This window comes from Balaenoptera musculus, chromosome 3, assembly GCF_009873245.2.
Source record: "Balaenoptera musculus isolate JJ_BM4_2016_0621 chromosome 3, mBalMus1.pri.v3, whole genome shotgun sequence".
NCBI classification, from domain to species: domain Eukaryota; kingdom Metazoa; phylum Chordata; class Mammalia; order Artiodactyla; family Balaenopteridae; genus Balaenoptera; species Balaenoptera musculus.
In genome coordinates, this window is record NC_045787.1 from 20,584,315 (window position 1) to 20,605,640 (window position 21,326).

The following is a 21,326-nucleotide window of genomic DNA, read 5'->3' on the forward strand; positions in this document are numbered from 1 at the left end:
AGGAATATAAAGAATTACAGAATAAACTATACAGATTATTTCAAAGTAAAAATAGCACCTTTTAAAATTATCATTTTTGCTACCCTGTTTTGATGCCCTGAATTATTTGCTACTCAATCCTCAATTCTTTTCAATTTTAAATACCAAGAATATGTCAAAAGTAATTGTACTGTTGACTCAAAAAACTGACAAGTCCAACAGTTTATTTTGATTAAAAGTATAAATAGCCATATGTAGAATGCTACCTCAAGCCTCTACAATGTAACTATAATGTTGATTGACATATTAATAAATTCAGTAATTATAAAATTAAATGTTTCCTTATTATAGTTAAATATTTTTAGAATTTCTTATGCTTCACTACATTATGTACTAAATTCTTTTTTTTTAACTTTAGGTTTGTTTATTTATTTATTTATTTATTTATTTATAGCTGTGTTGGGTCTTCGTTTCTGTGCTAGGGCTTTCTCTAGTTGCGGCAAGTGGGGGCCACTCTTCATCGCGGTGTGCGGGCCTCTCATTATCGCGGCCTCTCTTGTTGCGGAGCACAGGCTCCAGACGCGCAGGCTCAGTAATTGTGGCTCACGGGCCTAGTTGCTCCGCGGCATGTGGGATCTTCCCAGACCAGGGCTCGAACCCGTGTGCCCTGCATTAGCAGGCAGATTCTCAACCACTGCGCCACCAGGGAAGCCCTGTACAAAATTCTTTATGTACTAAATTCGTGATTTTGACAAATAGAATCAATCATTGTCTACCTTCCTACCCTATTTATTTTAGCCAAGCAATATGAAAGAAAATCTAGGGAACAGAATTCATCACACATATTTATTTGCCACCTTCTTATTAAGTAGAACAAACTTTATGTAATCACCTCCCACAAGAAATTTTCTGATGGCCTTGGCCCCTTTAAAATCCCAAGACTGAAGATTTCTGCTAAGATAAAGACAAACACAGCACAAAATCTCAGATGACAAAAATCTACTCCTTATAAAGTTTCTCTAGAGGTACAAAACAAAAGCCTGATGGATAGATTTCCTTTTTTTTTCTTCTTACAAAAAGAAACACAAAAAAGAAATAAAATAAAAAGGAAGGGAAGGAGGAAGTTTCATTATCCTCTTAGCCCAGGGTTAATAGCTGTTCTAGATTTATTTCTTTGTTAGACAATTAATAGATGAATATATTGTGCTTGGCCCTTTCAGAATTTTCAGTCATTTTTATTTTTCCAAGGTAATCCTTTAACTCTCTCTTTTAAGTCTCTATTACCTATGTAACAAAAAACACTTTCCAGGCAGAAACAAAGTGAATTTGATTAAAAGCAGGAAATGGAGCTGGTAAATTTAAATGTTTTTACAATAATTTGAGTATAATTGTATCATGTAAATGCTTTTAACTCTTTGTAGCATATTATGTTTCCCAAAGATTTCAAGACATTATCCCCTTATCCCTTAGCTCTTCTTGAACCTTGATACTCCGCCATAAGGAGGAGCTCCTTGACTTTATCCTTCCTTGAATCTGATGGGCTTTTTAGACTGCTTTGATTAATAGAATATGACAAAAGTGATGCTTTTGAATTCTGAGACTGTATTATAAAAATGTCATGAAGTTCCACCTTTCTTTCTTAGGAAACTTATTCTTTGAGCACAGATATAATTGTGTAAGGAAACTTAAGCTTGTGCAGAAAGGCCATGTGGAATATCTTGGTGAGTTGTTAGGGTTGACAGCTTAGCTGAGGTTCCAGCACACATAAATTTTCAGACATCTAATTGAAGATGCATCCAGGTGACTCCCGTGCCACACTGTTGAGTAGAGCAGAAACAGGTTACTCTATCTGTCCAAATTCCTGATCAAAGAATTCATAGGAGTAACCAAATGTTGATTTATACTACTAGGTTTGGGGTGGATTGTTACACATAATAGTGTGAATGAAAAAAATGTCAGCTGCCATAACAGTAAACAAAGGATGCTGCAGCTATCAAGCCATCACATTACAATGGTGTCGATGGTGAGCCTTGAGAAAACTCAGGATAGAAACAGGATGTCCACCATCGAGCAGTCAGCCATTTCATCCAACCCAACAATGCACCCTGAGGAGACTCAGGATGAGAAAGCACAGGTTACTGGGCCCAGATAGCTGAGGTGCATATAAAAGGAATGATTTCAATGTGCTCAGACTTTTGCATCTTCCCATTCATAGAAAAGCACTAAATTCATTAACTTGAAATGTCTGGTTTTCTTTAATTAACAGTAATCTTTCGATGTTCCGACTACCTGGTCTTTGTTGCAAAACTCCTATGTATCCTGGTTCCTCCCTTACCTCTTTGGAGCAGCCTCTCAGAGCTATCTGTGAGGCTGGTCTCCTGGACTTAAAGTCCTCAGAATGTGCACCAAATCAAACACAACTCTCAACTTTTAGGTTGTGCATTTTTTTTTCAGTCGACAGTAGTAACTGGAGTGCTTTCATATCAGAATGGTATATCTTAGATATATCACCATTAACAGTGATGTCACTTGATGCAAAAATCAGATTATCCAAAAATGGCTCTGTGATCTTGATTTGAGTGGTCTGGACAACATTAGTTGAAAGGAATTGTCTTCCTCTTCTCACAGAGAGCATGTAGACAACCTCTGTTTCCCATTTGTCCTGTGGCTTCCACATCCTGGTAAGAGGGCTACAATGTCCCGTTCACCAAGACTTCCAGGTTATGGGCAAGGCTGATGACAGACAACTCTTTCGACTTGCTGGTACCTAAATCCAGAAGAGGCTGGTACCAGATCACCTAATAGAACATTTCATGGATAAAGTCACTCACACTTGCACTATTAAAATGTGCAATTATAGCAATTTGGAATACTAAATCATGTACGTATACTTGATGTCCAACAAGCAGCTTGAACCCTGATACTTCTTATGCAAGTAATGGGAAAGTTGGGAATCTGCATCTTTTACTTGTTGAATGGGCTTTAAAGTTTTCTCTTTCCCCAAGGGAACTGATTTCTTAATTTGTGATATGTGACAATGTGCAATTCCACAAAACTGCTGCTGCACATAATTAGTAACCTAGAATTGATTTATCTTACATGACAATTAGGAAGCCAGTTGTCAATTATATTTTAAGATATTTAAATTCAACATCACATCTTAAAATTTACTTAAATCATATGACTACAAAGAAAAAAATTCAAGAGTTTAGAAAATTTAAAGTTTAATTTATTGATGTTGCATCAATAAATTAATACATGAATTAATTACTTAGGAATTATTTGGAAATTAGAAGCAGATTAATAAATTATTATTTAGGAGTTAATAAATTCTTAAACATTGAATGTATCAAGCTAGCCTTAACCCATTCCAGTTGCAATTTATTTTTATAGAAATTGTTCAATTTTCAGAATCTTTTGTCTGTAATTTGTAATAAATATAGTTTATAGTTCCTATTTGGCAATATTTCTTATATCTATGTGACTGTTTTCCACTGACAATTTTACTTTTAAACCTGCCCCCCCCCAAAAAAAATCTCAGGGCTCAGCTGTATTACCTTCACTGAATTATGCATGTTCTATGTATAAAACACTGCCCTAAACTTTTCAAATCAAGAAATACTTAAAAACCAATTTTTAAAATTCTGTTCACATATGTGTATCAAATCAACATGTTGTGTGCACCTTAACTTTACAAAATGTTATATCTCAATTATATCTTAATAAAACTGGAAAAAATATAAAAGCCCAATAGTATGCTTTATAATAATGCAGTCTTTTAAGAGTTTGAATTTCACTGTTAAAAATTTATGATAGTTAGTTCAAGAATATTTGAGCTTCCACTTTTATGGAAGAATATTTTCAGGGAAGAAAACCATGAGTGTCAAAAGTATTAACACACTTATATCCACGCCAGATATCTATGCAGTGATTAAACTGCAAGAGATAAGATATATTTTCAAACATATTAGCACTTATTGGGGTATATGAAGAGTTCTGGAATAGTTCTAGTGAGAGTTTTTCATGATGCTGCCTCAAGTATCCAATTAAACTGAGCTATGTACATATCAAGCAGATAAAAGCAAGTCCTTGACTAATACACAAAGTGTGGTACCAAAAATAGGGTTATACTTCTTTCATTCCTCTCAACATACATGCCTACATCATTGAGATATTTCTCTGGCTCCTTAGATATTACATTGGAGCCTGATGTCCATTATGGAGTCCAAACTCCCTTCACTTAAGACATGGCTTATGCAGACCTATTCTGATTAAATGTATATATAAAGTATATTATTATAATATTTATATATATTTTTAGCATGTATTCCAGATAACCCTTGCCAGTTTATAACTTGTCATTCCTGTTGCCAATGAGGAAGAAAAATACTGAGATACTTCCTCCCAAGATAATAATCATTTTAAATTAAAAAATAATCTAACTATCCCAAAATTCACATTCATTTCAAGACTGAGTTACAAAAAGACTATGTTGGGGTTTCTTAGACTAACTAGTTGTTTGTTTGTTTATTTTTTTTTCCCACTGAGCCTGTTTTCAGAGACAGACATATTAGAAAGCAGAAGCAGACCCAACAAATGAGTGTCAACCAAGAATCAGGGAGAAAAAATAGCTAGATGGAAGAATACACTATTTAATATCTACTGCATGCACAACATTCTCATTAAATGTTACCATTTTATGTCAATCTAATAAACCAATTTTTTCTTAAAAATACTAATCTGAGTGGTTTATTTTGCTTTTACCAATCACAGTAGAAAGGACACATCCATGGAATATCACAATTAATGAATCTCTATTTGTCTGCCACTCTTAACAGATTATCACTGCTCAGATATGTGAAGCAACTAAAGGAAAGTAAAACAATGAGCAGACATCTATGACAGCACAATCTTGGGTTAAACAACAAATGGGAAAATAATATTTTTAATACAAATCACATCAATTCTGTCTGTCTTACTGAGGTCCAAATCTTTCAATCATAAAATATAATTCAACTTATTGTCTAGCATGGAGAAAGGACTCTCTCCTGCTATTTAGGCAAGAATTTCCATAAAAATTTAGTATAGTCAGCATGATAAGGTTGTGAGTAAATTCAGTACTCTGATATGTTATTAAGTGAAAACGTGAGGCTTTTCCTTTTGTGAGAGGATAATTATTGTGTTGAGAAATGGTGGGTAAAACATTTGGTCATTTTTCCCATTTCCATTTTCCCTTTTCATATTTGCTGATCTGTATGGAATTTAAAAATATGCTGTACTTTGATATGGGCCACTGAAATTTTGAGAAAAAAATTTTTTTGCTCTAAATGGAATGAGCCAAGAGTCTTTCCATAGAGTGAATGATTAAAATAAAATTATACCTCCATCTAGGGGACAACCATTGTATCAGGCAATAAAATCTGATGCTTGGAAAGTTGAAAGTAGTCTATAGTTCCTAACTTAAACTGTATAAACATAATATTAACCCTAAGGAGGGCATCAAGTCAAATTCATCAGAGCCAAATGGACATCACAGAAAATGGTTGCTTGTCAGCTACAGCTATTAAAGTTGTCCTAAATTAGTAATTACCTGTCTTTTTATTGTAGAAAAAGTTCTGTATAAATTTTAAGGAATAGTTACTTGATAATCATTAAAAATTTAAAAAGAAATGTAATAAGGCACCTTTGAAAATATGGACTTCTAGAATCCCAATATCTCAGAGCTACTATATATATATAATATAAATAATTTAATTATATTTATAAATATAAATATAACATATAATGCCTTTCATATTATATGTACTGTACATATATATATTTAGAGAAAATATAGAGTTCAAAATCTGATATGAAGAGATTATTAGCTTTCAGTACAAGATGCCAGATAAAGTTAAAATACCAGATAAATCTTACTTATATTAATAGACCATTAACTTTTAATGAAAATACAAGATGCCAGATAAAGTTACCAGATAGGATAGGGAAGGGAAGGCTACAATTCTCAAATCTGAAGTTTTGCCTTTATTCTCCTCCAGACATCTTCTCTAAAGACAGAATGATTTGAAACACCTCTGAAAATAGTCTCAGACTGTTCCTCTAATTACCAAAAGGCTAATTAAGAGATAAACTATTGGAAAAGCTTCAACTGTAACTCCCCTGTAAGACCACAATTTATTTGCAACATACAGACAAGATTCTGGAGAACCTATACAATCTTAGCCATTAAGATTGTGGGATAAACATAAAAAACAAAGCCAAGTTGTAAAAGATTGATTTGGGGTGATAAAAGAGTTCGGTGAAGAGCACTGCCCATTTGTCATTCCAAGAAGAACTTCTAGAGCTCTTCCTCTAAAATTGAATATATAGAACTGACTGGGGGAAATTCACAGCTCTGATACTAGACTTGAAGGAAAGAAGGTGTGCTTTAACATCTCTACAGCCCTTCCTCCATTATTTAACTCCTTTTAACCAACTTATTTACATAACTTTTTTTTTTATTATATACATTACCTATTGAATGCCTCCAATAGTCAATTTAGATTTTAATCTCTTTTACATGCCTCAACAAAAACATAAACATTTCACTTTGTTCTCCCAATATAATTTTATAAGAGCTTTTTGATTATATCAATATTTATTATTTAATTATAATTTTAAACACATTGCTTACTGCCAAGTGAAGTAATATCACATTCATTTTCTTGTACAATGATTGTTTTGTAGTGAATCACTGCCCTGTGTGGTCATGTACACTATATATTTATTCCTAATTTATCTCTAATTCTTTGATAGAATTCTGAAGAAACTGAGATATTCTATTCTATTTTTTTGATCTTTTCTTCTAGATTACTATGTCTTTCTGTTGTCTTCATGGGTTGCTCTCTATGCTGTTACGTATTTCTGAATCTTTCCTTCATTTCTCTTCCAGATTGTATTGCCTTTTTACTGGATATCATATTTTCAACCTTCCTGTTGTTTTTTTCCTATGTTGTATAGCATATAAGTACATGGAAAGTAAAGATTTTGTGAAGATTCAAGTCTAAAGGCAAAACGTTTAAAATGAGTGAGCATAAAATGAACTAAAATTTTTCACATTGTGGAATCTCTGTAAACAATTTTGATTGACAGTCATTCAACTGGAAGAATAGTGGCAAATTACTCTAAATCATTTTACCTAAATCATTAGTTTCTCCTTCTCTTCAATGAGAAGTAAGTCATCCCCTGCTTACAGCCTAAACCTAGTTTAAACTTTCCTGGAGGCTTTAAAAACAGATGGTAGCATCTGTTTAAAGTTGATATGGTTATTAAAGTACAGAAGTACCTAAGCACTAAACTTTTAATTCAGTTGACATCAACCCTTCATATATCTGAAAAAAAAGTCTACAAAGACTTGAAAGTTATTTCTATGGTAAGAAAATGTAAATAACACGGAAGTATAAAAAAGGAAGATAGATAAAATTGATAGTGTATACTTTGTCTAAGACCAAAAGCTGTTGACTCAATTTGATTCACTAATGTGAGCATATTTCCTCTCATATTTCTAACAATTCTTCCTTTCTAGTGATTTCTTCTAGCTTTTTTTTTCCTTTTTTCTTCTTCTTTACAACTGACATGTTTGCCATTGGTGCCTTCTGTTGTTCTTTGACTTACTTTTAGCATATACAACCAAAGGCACTATCAACACTAACTGGTCACCTGTAGGTTTATGAATCTCCATTAAGCTCTGCATACTAAAGGTAGAGAAAAGAAAATCAGGAATGCATTAGTCCATCTTACTTTATTATTAGGTATATGTGATAGTTAATTGTATGTGTCAACTTGGCTGGGCCATGGTACCCAGATATTTGGTCAAACACCAGTTTGGATGTTATTGTGAAGGAATTTTTGAGATGACATTAACGTTTATATCAGCCAACTTTGAGTAAAGCAGATTACCCTCCATAAGGTGGGTGGGTCTCATCCAATCAGTTGAAGGCCTTAACAGAAAACAGATTGAGATCCTTCAAGAAAGAGGGAATTGTCTCCGGATTGCCTTTGGACTCAAGCTGTAACATCAACTCTTCCTTGTATCTCCAACCTGTTGGCCTGCCTGGCAGATTTTGAACTTGCTAACCTTCACAATCACATGAGCAATTTCTTAAATTTCTCTCTTTGCATATATACACATCCTGTTGGTTCTGTTTCTCTGGAAAACTGTTTAGAATACAGTAGAATAAAAGTCTTGTAGCCAGTCTAAAAGACAAAATTTAGAGATGTAGGAAATTATTCAAGAGTGTTAGAGTCACAGTTTGAACTTGGATTTGCTTTCAACAAAATCTCTGGAGGATAGTTACTCATATTATCCTACATTTGAATAGGACTTAGTTCTTAGGTTCTTGACCTCTAAATTAGACTTTTATTGTATGACTTTTATAATTAACATGAATAAATTATAATACCTTATCAAAAACACTGCCTTTCTGCAACAATAGAAATAGCTAAATATCCCTTCACTCATTTAAATGGTACAAAAAGTAAAAGAATTTAGAGTTGTTGCCTTACAATGCTGTTTTTCCATTCATTGAACAGAAATAAAGTGAAAAGTTGGAGACCCTGTGAACATCCAGGCCTCAGTTTAAGTTGATAATATAGAAGTGCATTCAATTATATTCTGTATTCAAAAAGTATGGTAATTGAATTCATTCTCCTTATTTTAAATGTGCCTTCCCAGTGTCTATAATTCTTTATTGAATTGTGGATATTTATATAGTGTAAAGGTAACTCAAACTCTATAAAATTTCTGAAGTCAAAAAATAATAAACATTTTGATTTCTTCTTAAAATTTATAGTTCTTTTATACAATAATAATAAACCAAATTCATAGACTACGATGGAATATTTGAAAAAAATATGATTGTTTGCTTAACTATCTTTCTTTTTGTCTGCCAACAAAATCTTTCAATTCCCCACTTACAACTCCCATCTAGACTCAACTTCCCATGGCATCAAAAATAAATTTTCTTTGTTCTGAACGTTTCTTATCTTCTTAGACTGCTTGGTGCCTTAACCCAAAACAATTGTCTCCCTATAACCCAACCACTACCCCTCAAGCATGTTTTATAAAATGAAAGAGCCACAGAGGGATGGTTCTCTGTTGGACTCCAGACCCACAGTGTACACAGTTGTGTTCCAGTCCAAGTATATTTCTCCACAGGATGTTGTCCATGTACCTGCTGATTTCTTGCTCATGAGTAACAGCCTAATTCTTCTTTGTGATACTTGCTGATGAATTCATAGGCAACACAGAGTAGCTGCTCACATGAGGTGGTTTTCCATGCTATTGCATGGCTGAAAGAACCGAATGGGTACCATGATGAAGGAAGACTGCATTCAAAAGAACCAATAATGAGATGGGTACGTTGTCACTGGGTGACTAATGTTCACAAGAGGACAGGTTAGTGAGATCTAAGTGTCTCTGTGGTTAAGTGGCTGGATTATGCACAGACTACAGGTTGCCTTTAACAGGTATAGAGTCCACAGATACAAGAGTCATAAATCCCAAGGTTAGGCAGGTAATTTGTCAACAAAGTAATTGCTGAGTCACAGAGTACTGAAGCTTGAAAATCTGTGAGTTGAGTGGGATCTGAACAGGAACAGAGTGAGGTCCGATAATGATTGTTCTAACTAAGTGAGAGGGTTAAAAGTGCAAACATACCACCACTTGCTATTTTCCTTTATTTTTATTGTAACCATGCTATTGAGTGTGAAGTGGTATCTCATTGTGGTTTTGATTTGCATTTCCTTAATAACCAGTGATGTTGAACATCTTTTCATGTACTTGTTGGTCTTTTGTATATCTTCTTTGAGAAATGTCTATTCTAATATTTTGCACATTTTTCAGTTGGGTTATTTGACTCTTATCTGAATTTTCAGGCTGCCAGCCTGTCCTACAAATATTGGACATTCCAGCCCTCACAATCTTCTTGTAAACCATTTCCATAAAATTTCTCTATAGATCTCCTATATCCTATTGGTTCTTTTTCTCTGGATAACCCTGATTGATACACGTGTATGTCACTTCTCTCTTGCTACTTACAAGATACTCTCTTTGGGTTTGGCTTTCAACAGGTAGTTTCAGGTCATCATTTCTTCCAATGTTTCTTTTCCCCCCTTTCCCTCCATCTTCTCCTCTGAAACTCACATAATGTGTATGGTGGTACCTTTGATGGCATTCCATAGGTCCCTTAGGCTCTGGTCACTTTTCTTCTTTCTTTTTCTTTTGTGTTTTTTGTGTGTGTGTGTGTGTGTTTTGTCATTTGTAATTGTTGTTGTTGATAACTGGACATAGTGAAGATTGTAATCTAGTAAACTTGGAAATCAGATTCTCCCTTTCCCCCCCACTGTTTGCTGTTGTTTGGTTGAGAGCTGTAGTCATCCATTTGTTTAGTGTCCTTTTCAAAATATTTTGCAATGATGATATTCCTTGTTGTGTGTGGTCACTCAAATCTCTGTTTCATTAACTTTTCAGTCAGTCAGTGACTTCAGAGTGATTTCCTTAAACGTCTGGATCCAAAAAGACAAGCTGAGCAAAAATGCATTCTGCCTCTTTGAATTATTTTGACAGATGCTTCCCAGGAAGTCACTTCAGCCCGGTGGGGTGAAAACAAAGGCCAGCCTGTGTTGCCAGTGAACCTCCAGGATGCTTAAAACACATAACCCCAATTTTTAGACTACAAGGTCTTTATGTCCACCTTGGCACCAGCAAACCACATAAAGAATGTAGTCTGCCAACCCTAGGAATGTCTTCCATAGGCTGGGAATTAGGGAATGATAGCCACTATGTGAAATACCAACATTTGAAACATATCAGCCTCTCACTTTAATAAACACTCCGCTGGACACCTAGACACCAGAGTTCTGACATATTTTATTCTGACTGTTCTTGCCAGCTCAATAGCTGTTTCAGTCCAGGAACTGATTCTTAGAGCTTCTTACTCCACCAAATTCCATGATGTCACTCCATTGTTAATAATTTATATATGTTTCATAATACAATTTTTCTGAGTATTAGTTTTGATTTGTCTTTACTATTTTTGTTTGTGCCCAAGATTTCCACATAAATACTTCCTTGATGCATGATCTGCCTGTTCCTAGGATTTTATTTCATATTACTTAATATTTATTCTTCATATATAAACTCTTGCTAGAATTATGTGTTTCCTTGCTACATAGGAGACATAGCTTTCTTTTCTGTTTTTCCTTTATCCCTTTTATTATCAGCTAGAGGGAATGGGCAGAGATATAACTTATTTCTGTCTTAATTGCGATTCCAAACTATGGGCTTCAATACTGTGAGTTTTATTTTTACCTTTAGCATGTTTTAATAAGAGAAACACTATTCTTAGGAGCTAGAAATATGCAATACATTTAAGTTTAATATAATATTTTGGTGCTTGAGAATATATGTAAATCATCATCTGTTCATAGTAATGGTAATTTATCCAGTGAATAATACTTTTCTTACATGCATATCATAACATAGATAAGCATAACAAGTCATTATGGTAATTTCCTTCAAATATGCACTTTAAGGAAGGAATTGCATTTTCAAGTATTTCATTATGATGATATAGCTGTACAAATTATCATATCATATTTTCATTATTCATATACCATTTATTTTGTTCTTTCTAAATAAGACAAGGACCTACTGCAATCCTCAAATTTAATGAAAACACTTTATAATAAACACCACAGAGCTTTTCTGTGGGCACTCGTAATTTAATTGCTAAATTTATGTTAAAATTAATTTATGTTCTTTTAGAAGATAAGAGAAAATACTATCCTCAATTTTAGTTTATATTTAGTTGATCCTAAACTGATGTTGAACATATTTATTTTAGCTCCATTACCTTAAGGTTAGCATTTCTTGAATTCATATGCTACCATAAGTAGATTTTCTTAACACTTGTATTACTAATGCTACAATTATGTATCTTAATCTTTCTTCTCCATTTCTAAATCTCCATGGCTTATCTAGATATTTGGTTCTTAAGGCAGTAAGACATTCTAAAACAAATTTTAAAATGTTTTGAATAGATATGTCTATATAGTTAGAGGATCTTGTAAAAACTTTAAAAAAGACATTACTTTTCCTTAGGATTTCAGACAAAATCTGTGAAATAGACCATAATATAAAGTTAAAATACCTTGAATACTCTTGCGGAGAATAAGTTCTTGCTTCCTTTATTAGCATAATTTCTTGATTTTAGATAAAGCAATGGTAAAATAATATTACTCATAATGCTATGCTCTTCTCAGCATTTCTTTAGAAAACTAGATGTTGAGACTATACCTCAATTTTTAAAATAATTTAATTAAAGAGGGACAGTTTAAGACTAGATTATAAAACTGTAAGATAAAGTCTTTATGAATTTACAGAAATATATATTTTCAGCACAGAATCAAATGAAAATGATTGAGGTCAGTGCCTCTCTCAATTCAGAGGGTTTAGATTATCAGTAGAATTATTAGTGATGCTTTTTTTATTTATCCAGCAAATACATATCTATGTGAAAAGAGGTGGATATCATTTATGGGAATTAAATGAAAAAAATTTTTCTTCTTTTTCCCCCTAACTCCCAGTCCATCCCACCCCCCATGAAATAATATTTGTGATAACATATTGCACAGTGCCCATTGTTCATGGGAATGAAATTAGTTTGGTCACGTGACATGCCAAAATTTTATAAAAAGAACAATAATTTTCTAATTCATACAAGAACCATTATTATCATTGGCCAAAAGCCATACATTTATTTGTCCCCAATTTCTATTATCTAAGCTCTCTATCTAGTTGTTTTCACCTGGTAAAATTTTAGAAAATAAACTTAATAAACCCATGCATATACAGTTAACTAATACTTCACAAGGTAGCCACAAATAACAACAAAAAAATGACAGCCTCTTTAATAAATAGCACTGGGGAAATTGAATATTCATATGTAAAATATGAAACTAGACCCCTCTCTTACATCACTCATGAAATTTAGCTCAAAATTAATGAAAGACTTAAATGTAAGACCTTGAACTAAAAAACTCCTAGGGGAAAATCTTCTTGACATGGGTCTTGGCAATGATTTTTTGGATGAAACACCTAAAACACAAGAAGAAAAATAAAAAATCAGCAACTGGAATAACACCAAACTAAAACACTTCTGCACGGCAAAAGAAACAATCAGCAGAATGAAAAGGAAACCTATGGAATGGAAGAAAGTATTTGCAAATCCTATGTCTGATCAGGAGTAATATCCAAAATATATAAAAAACTCATACAACTCAATAGCAAACAAACAAAAAACATAATTCAATTAAAAATGGGCAAAGGGCCTGAATAGACATTTTTCCAAAGAAGATATTCAAATGGCCAATAGGTACGTGAAGAGGTGCTCAACATAACTACTTATTAGAGAAATTCAAAGCAAAACCACAATGAGATATCACTTCACACCTGTTAGAATGGCTATCATCAAAAAGACAAGAGGTAGCAAATGATGGAGAGAATGTGGAGAAAAGAGAACACTTGTACATTGTTGGTGGCAATGTAAATTGGTATAGCGATGGTATGGAGGGTCCTCAAAAAATTAAAAATATAACTACCATATTATCCAACAGTTCCACTTCTGGGTACCCAAAGGAAATAAAATTATGATGCCAAAGAGATATCTGCACACCTGTGTTCACTGCAGCATTGTTTACAATAACAAAGACATGGAAGCAACCTAAGAGTGTATCTCTGTGTGTGTTGGCATAAAACCTTCAACAACTGATCCTGGCATACTTTTTTAGTTTAATCTCCTATTCCCTACCCGGCCCCAATAACCACTGAAAAACTAAAAATCTCTTGTTCTTAAGACTAAGCTTGTTGATCACTTCACTCAGGAAGACTTTTCTAACTATTGTTGGTATCTGGAGGCCACTCACTAGAGAGAGATGAAATGAAACTACTTCTGGATATTAACCATGACATTTCTCAGGCTATACTGCATGTTAATCTTCTTTCTGCATTTGTGGTAACTTCTTCCTTAATAGAAGTTCAATGAATAGAGAGACAATGTTTTTATTTCTTCTTCTTCTTCATCATCATCATTGCTATAATTGTAAGCTATCACCTACATCCTCTCAATCAGTTCCTGAAAAATACTAGGTAAACCATTAAATATTAAGACAGGATCAGTGAATGCATGCAATTATTTTAAAAACAGCATCAGCATCATCAAAAACAAAGACATACATGCAATATATATATATATATATATATATATATATATATATATATATATATATATATATATATACACACACATATAAGTTCTCAAAGTCTAATTCTATAATAGTGAACATACACATTTGTTTATTTATTCATCCACTTTCTCCTTCATGTATAAACATATTTAGCAAATGCTTTAAAAATATCAGGAACTATGTCTGGTAAAAGAAAAATGAATACAATTAATAACAGGTGTTTTCTGTTATTAAAGGAAGTATCTATGCTAGAAGGAAAGGCATCCATTCTGACTAGTTCCATAGCCTGTGCTCTTTTTACTGGTCCATACACATTCACACAGCTCTCCTGTAACTACTGGATGTTTACTGAGAGCTCATGGGGGTAGAAAATACATTACGATAAAGTACAAGGATTAAGTAGCATCCAACGCCTTGAAGGAGATAATTTAAAAAAAAATCAACTAAAATTAATTGAGGGTCGATAAGTGAATAAACACCTGCAAATTCATTCTGATACCAAAACCAATGTCATTCTGTTTAATCCATCATCCATAAATATGCACCTACTTACACACATACACAAATATATATACACATACATATGTGTATAGATATAATTGCTATCCATATTATATATATATGTATATAATTCCACTTACTGTTTTCACAACCCAACATACTGACTTTTAGTACTGATTTTTTTTTGTTTGTTTTGGCAATTTAAAAAGTATAAAGCTGTACTATGGGATTTATCAAAATGTAACCATGCAGAAACCCTCACAGAAACATATCAAAATCCATATTTAAAACGAAGTTCAAATAATGCTGTCATTAGTGGAATTACGTACATTAAGAGATCAAATAGTTGTATAAGAAGTTATCTCTGTGTATTAAAATAGTGTCTGAACATAATTGTATTAAAATATTTGCTAATCATTGCTGCCTTTCCATTTGATATTGTCTTAATGTCCGAGGGGCACAAAGTTACTTTTGCAGTTAGAGATTTTCTCCTCTTAATTTAGCATTGTTTGATAACTATCCCAAACAAGTATATTAAGAAATGATAACTACCTTCAATATATAATGTAAAATTAAAACATATTTTATGTTGTTATTATTTAGAAATAGAATGGCAAGTTTGTAATTACTATTTTGAAAAGTAAATTTTATCTATATTACATATGTTGTTATATTTTGAAATTGAGTTGTAGAATGAAAGAGTTTGGTAATATCTTAATTTTTTGTACTACCTGACATAAAATACTCACATATCATATAATGATAAAACATATTTGAAATAATATCTCCTAGATGGTATAAGTCATACATCTTGATGAATTTGGTCAAGATAGTGTGAGCTTTTCTATAAGTCGTAAAAAAGATCTTGTATTTAACTACTTCAAAGTGAATAAAGCTAGAATAATTTTGAATGATAGTTGTTGGACTTGGTGAATTGTATATAGCTGGATTCAAACTTTTGAAGTAATATATTAATATTTGGAAAAACAATTTTTGCCATGAAGATATTATTTAATTGATATTCTCTTTTGTATCCTGACTCTGGTTTTTGAAAAGAGTGTCCTTTTTTTGCACAATGACAAAGCTGTGTTTCTCAAGTTGGTATCATTTATTTAAGTCATAGTAGTAATTTTGTACTATTACTTTGAGGATTAATATTCCTTGTAAAATATACAATATAGTTTAATACAGGGCATTAAGTCTTTCAGAATATAGCACTTTCCTTATAAAGCAATAAAAAAGTAATTGGAGGCTGAGCAGCTTGCAGGTGTTCATATAAATGTATTAAAAATGAATGTGTGTCAGCTATGAACTTTTGCATTTCTTAATATAGAAACAGAAGTTACACTCAGCCATGAGAAAGTATAGTTTTTGTTTTCTTCCAGAAAATGCTATCACATATAAAATCTCTTTCACTTCCATTTCAAAAGAAATTTCATTCATAACTTTGACCAGACTGAGAAAATCATTCTTACAAAATTTCTGATAGAAAAAGTTTATTTAATGGTTTCTTCTATTTTTACAAGATATGTTTGTTACTATTTTTCTTCCAAATAAAAGTACATCTAAAGTGCAGCACAATCATTTATGGCCTGTTCTCCTAAATTTCTTGATCCCTTTGGAGGGCTCTGAACACTGGACCTCCACTGTCCTGGATGATGGTGCTGATCCCTCCATGAGGTATTCTGACAGTCTGCCCTCTTTATTCTTGGAACAGATTAGTCTCATATGATTTATCCAAACGGTGGCTTGAACAGTCTTTCTACCAGTCAGAGACAGATGTGAACAGTCAGTTCACACACACAAAGGACACATAAAAGGTCAATAATCATATAAAAGGAATTTCACTCTCACTGATATTAGGAAGATGTACATTAAGTATCTTTTTGGGACTTCCCTGGTGGCTCAGTGGTTAAGAATGGCCTGCCAGTGCAGGGGACATGGGTTCGATCCCTGGTCCGGGAAGATCCCACATGCCGCGGAGCAACTAAGCCCGTGCGCCACAACTACTGAGCCTGCACTCTAGAGCCGGTGAGTCACAACTACTGAAGCCCGCGCGCCTAGAGCCCGTGCCCTGCAACAAGAGAAGCCACCACAATGAGAAGCACACACACTGCAATGAAGAGTAACCCCTGCTGCCTCAACTAGAGAAAGCCTGCACACAGCAGCGAAGACCCAACACAGCCAAAAATAAATTAATTTTAAAAAATTGCTTGATTCCTTAAAAATATTTAGATCCACTCTGATTTTCAACTCTTTGTGACAGTTTTTATAATTTTATTTTAAAAATGACTTTCCATTTACTCAAAATTGCCAAATTTATTGAATCTAAATTATTTAAACAGTCTCTTATTAAATGTATGAGGATGTCTCTTTCATTGCTGAAATAAATTTTTGTAGTTTTAAATTAATTTTCTTCATCATTGTTATGGAGGAGTTATCAAAATTAATAATCTTTTCAAAGAAACAACTATTTTCTTTTTTCAATGTTACTGTATTTTACATTTAATTTCTATTTTATTAATGATATTCTTCTGTTATTATTTCCTTATTCTGTGTTTTTATACTTGATTTTATTTTTTTCCTGGCATTTTGAAATGAAATATTTTGTCCATAATTTTCTACCTTCTTTCATTATAAATATATGCACTTAAAGCAAAAATTATTCCCTGAGCAAAGTGTAACTGCATCCCACAAGATTTATATGTTGTTTTTTCATTATCCTTTATTTAAATTTTTAAATATTTCTTATAAATCATAGGTTACCTAGAAGTGATTTGTTCCAAATGAATGAATTATCTTTTTTTGATATTTATTCCTAGCTTAATCCACTGTAAACAGATAACATATTTTAATGATTTCAATAGTTTATGACACAGCATATAGTCAGTTTTGGTAAATGTATCAAATATCATTGAAAACAATGGGAATTCTCATTCTTTAGTACATATTATATCTAAATTAGATCATTTTTACTATGTTGTTTAGATATTTTATATCTTTACTTTTTTTTTTACTGATCTTATCTGCTCCTGGGAGATGTGTTAGTCTTAACAGTATAATTATGAAGTGGTGTTCCCATCCAATCGATTTTGTTACTATTGGGAATTTAAGTTGAGGAAATTTAGATTTAATAAAGATAAAATATTGTAGGATACATCAGGAAAATCTACAAATTAATTATTTTAGATAAAGTTGTTAATTAGAATATAAATCTTGGAATATAAGGTAGCATTTCATAATAGAATTGAAGATATTTTAACTCATGTCTTTTAAACTAAATATTTAAATCATTTCTTATACTTTTTTCATTGATATCTTTAAAAATTAGACCTTAAAGTCATTTCTTTTTATCTCCCATTTCTTTTTGGGAGATAAATTGTTAGAATAAAACTTAATTAGATATTTGAAAAAGTAATTTTTTTAAATATATGGCCAGTCATATTATATAAAATAAAACAAAAATATTTATCTCATATAATGATTCAATATGTGTTATATCAACACCTAAATAGGTGAGTTAATATCTTTTATTACATATTATTTGAGAGTATAAGCCATAATTTTTAAAAAAAGCAATTACATACGGTAAAGAAATGGAGGTAAGTATGAGGACTATTACCATTGACTACTCCATCACAGAAGTCTCAGAAGAAGAAATAATCTAAGTCAAATCTTCTTGGAGAAAAAAAATGCAATATATCAGAATTCCTGATAAACATTCTAATGGCATTTACCAGTGGAATATTAATGGAGGGCCTTGATTTATAAAAAGCTTTAGCAGGCATACATGGTCCATCAAGATAGCCTATTATAAACAAATTTGTCCATATGGGTTTATGGTGTGCCTGGCTAGAGAATGAGGAGTAGTCAAAAAAGCCTATTAATTAATTCAACTAATCAATGGCTAAAAAGTTTTGATATTCTAAAATCAAAATAGCTTCCTTTTGTGCAGCAATGTCAACACTTACACTCCTCAGAACAAACATCTTCTGTTAAGTTTCAAAAAGATGGGCCTAGCTCTATTTTTAGTTCTGTTTTTTTTTTTGTTTTGTTTTGTTTTTTGATCCTGTAATCCCACTCCTGGGCATCTATCCAGAGAACAACATGGTCCAAAAGGATACATGAACTCCAGTGTTCATTGCAGCACTGTTTACAATAACCAAGACATGAAAGCAACTTAAATGTCCACTGACAGAGGAATGAATAAAGAAAAGATGTGGTACATATATACAATGGAATATTATTCAGCCATTAAAAAAGAATGAAATAATACCATTTGCAGCAACATGGATGGGTCTAGATATCGTCATACTGAGTGAAGTAAGTCAGACAGAGAAGGACAAATATTGTATGATATCGCTTGTATGTGGAATATAAAAAGAAATGATACAAATGAACTTATTTACAAAACAGAAACAGACTCACAGACTTAAATAATGAACTTATGGTTATGAGGGGGGAAAGGCTGGGGGAAGGGATAGTTAGGGAGTTTGGGATTGACATGTACACACTGCAATATTTAAAATAGATAACAAACAAGGACCTACTGTATAACACAGGGAACTCTGCTCAATATTACATAACAACCTAAATGGGAAAAGAATTTGAAAAAGAATAGATACATGTATATATATAATTGAAATAATAAATAAATAAATAAATACATAAACATTGTTGTAAACCACTGGGGGGAAAAATGTGGGCCTAAAAGTAGGAAAAAAAAGCATTTTGTTGGAGTTGTCATGGGCTGTGACAAACCATTAAATGATCATCACTATGATCATCATAAGTTAACCTAAGGTTAACTGCATCCATAGCTTCCCACTACAACTCATCACTATTAGCCCCCTCCACTAATAACATAATCCCAGCCAGCACTTGACTGGCATTTCTAACTCCACTTGAGACTCACTATAGTCTCTTCTCTACAGATCATTATGGGTAAATTCTCACTGTAGCAAAATAATCAAACTCAAAAATGTATATTTTTTTAATGAACAACTGAATGAACCTCACAGTTTGAGAGCTCTCTTATGACCATGGCCCAGGTCAAGAAATAGATCACGCACACTGCAGAAGCCACCCTAGTTTTACATTCCAACAAATACAAACTCCCTACTCCATGATGATAACCACCATCTTGCCTTCTAACATTATGTATTAGTTTTGTCTGGTTTAAAATACAAATATAACATGAATTATAAAATATGTATACTTTGTTTGTGTGACTTCTTTCCCCAGCATTATCTCATGAGAGTTATCCTTGCTGACTGTAAGTATATTTGGTTTATTTTCCATCATTACACTGTCAGTGAATATTTTGTCTGTTTCTAGATATTTGTCATTATAAATAATGCTGCTCTGAACATTCTTATAATATCTCAGTGTTCATGAACACTTATGTATACCTATTAGTAGAATTATCAATCTTGAGTGCATGTATTACTAAATTTACTAAAAAGTACCAAATGGTTTTCTGACATTGCTCTACTGATTTATAATCTCACAAGCAACATTTGACAGCTCCAGTTGCCTCGTATCCAATACTTGTTATTTCAGGCCTTTAAGTTTTGTTAATTTTGGGGTGTTTTGTGGTGTCTCATATTTGTTTTAATTTGCATTAATGAAATCATGAGTTTCCATTGATTTGTGTTTAATTAACATTAATGCAATTTATAATAAAATGAGGCATCTTTTCAAATGTTTATTGTTCATTTGGATATGCTGTTTAATGAAGTGCCTGTGAAAACTTCTTGCTCATTTTTCTATTTTAATGTGTTTTTCCTATTGATTTGTAAAATATTTTCGTGTTTTCTGGAAAAAAGTCTCCTTTAAATTTTACTTTCGTATGTAGTTTTTGATGTTGTTAATGTTTAATGTTGTTAATTTTAATGTAATTTTATCAATATTTTGTTTATGTTGAGAATTGTTTGATTTCTGTTTAAAAAATTAGAGTTTTCTTCCACAAATTCATAGTAGCTATCCCCAATACTAACTTATGCTAACTTATTCTAATGATCACTATCAAGCCACCCCAATATTCAGTGGCTTCAAACAACGATATTTAATTTTTATTAACAAGTATGCAGAGGGTCAGGGTTGGCAAGGTGACACTGCTTCTCACTGCACATGTGTGATGCAGCTGTGTTGCCTCTGCTTCAGGCTTCAGCTCAGCTGGGATGGCCCTCCAAGTGCCTCTCATCCTCCTCTTAGAATTAGAATTAGAGGGCTTAGAATTAGAGGGCTTGCTGGTGCATCTTCTTCTCTAGGCAGAGCAGAGTAGAAGATCAAACAGTCAAGTCTGCTAAGTGCCAAGCTTGCAAATGGCTTCTTGTCATTTCTGGATCATTTAATCAACAAAGCACGTCAAATGGTCACATCTGAAGTCAAGAGGGGACAACAGGTGAATGTACCTCATCTCTTTAGAAGGAGAAATGGCAGAAACATAATCCAAAACCTTGGGTTGATAATTAAATCTATTTCTTCAATTAGTGGAAGTATTCTCATATGTCATCTAATGTAATCTTCATTTTTTAACATTCCCTTTTAGATATAAA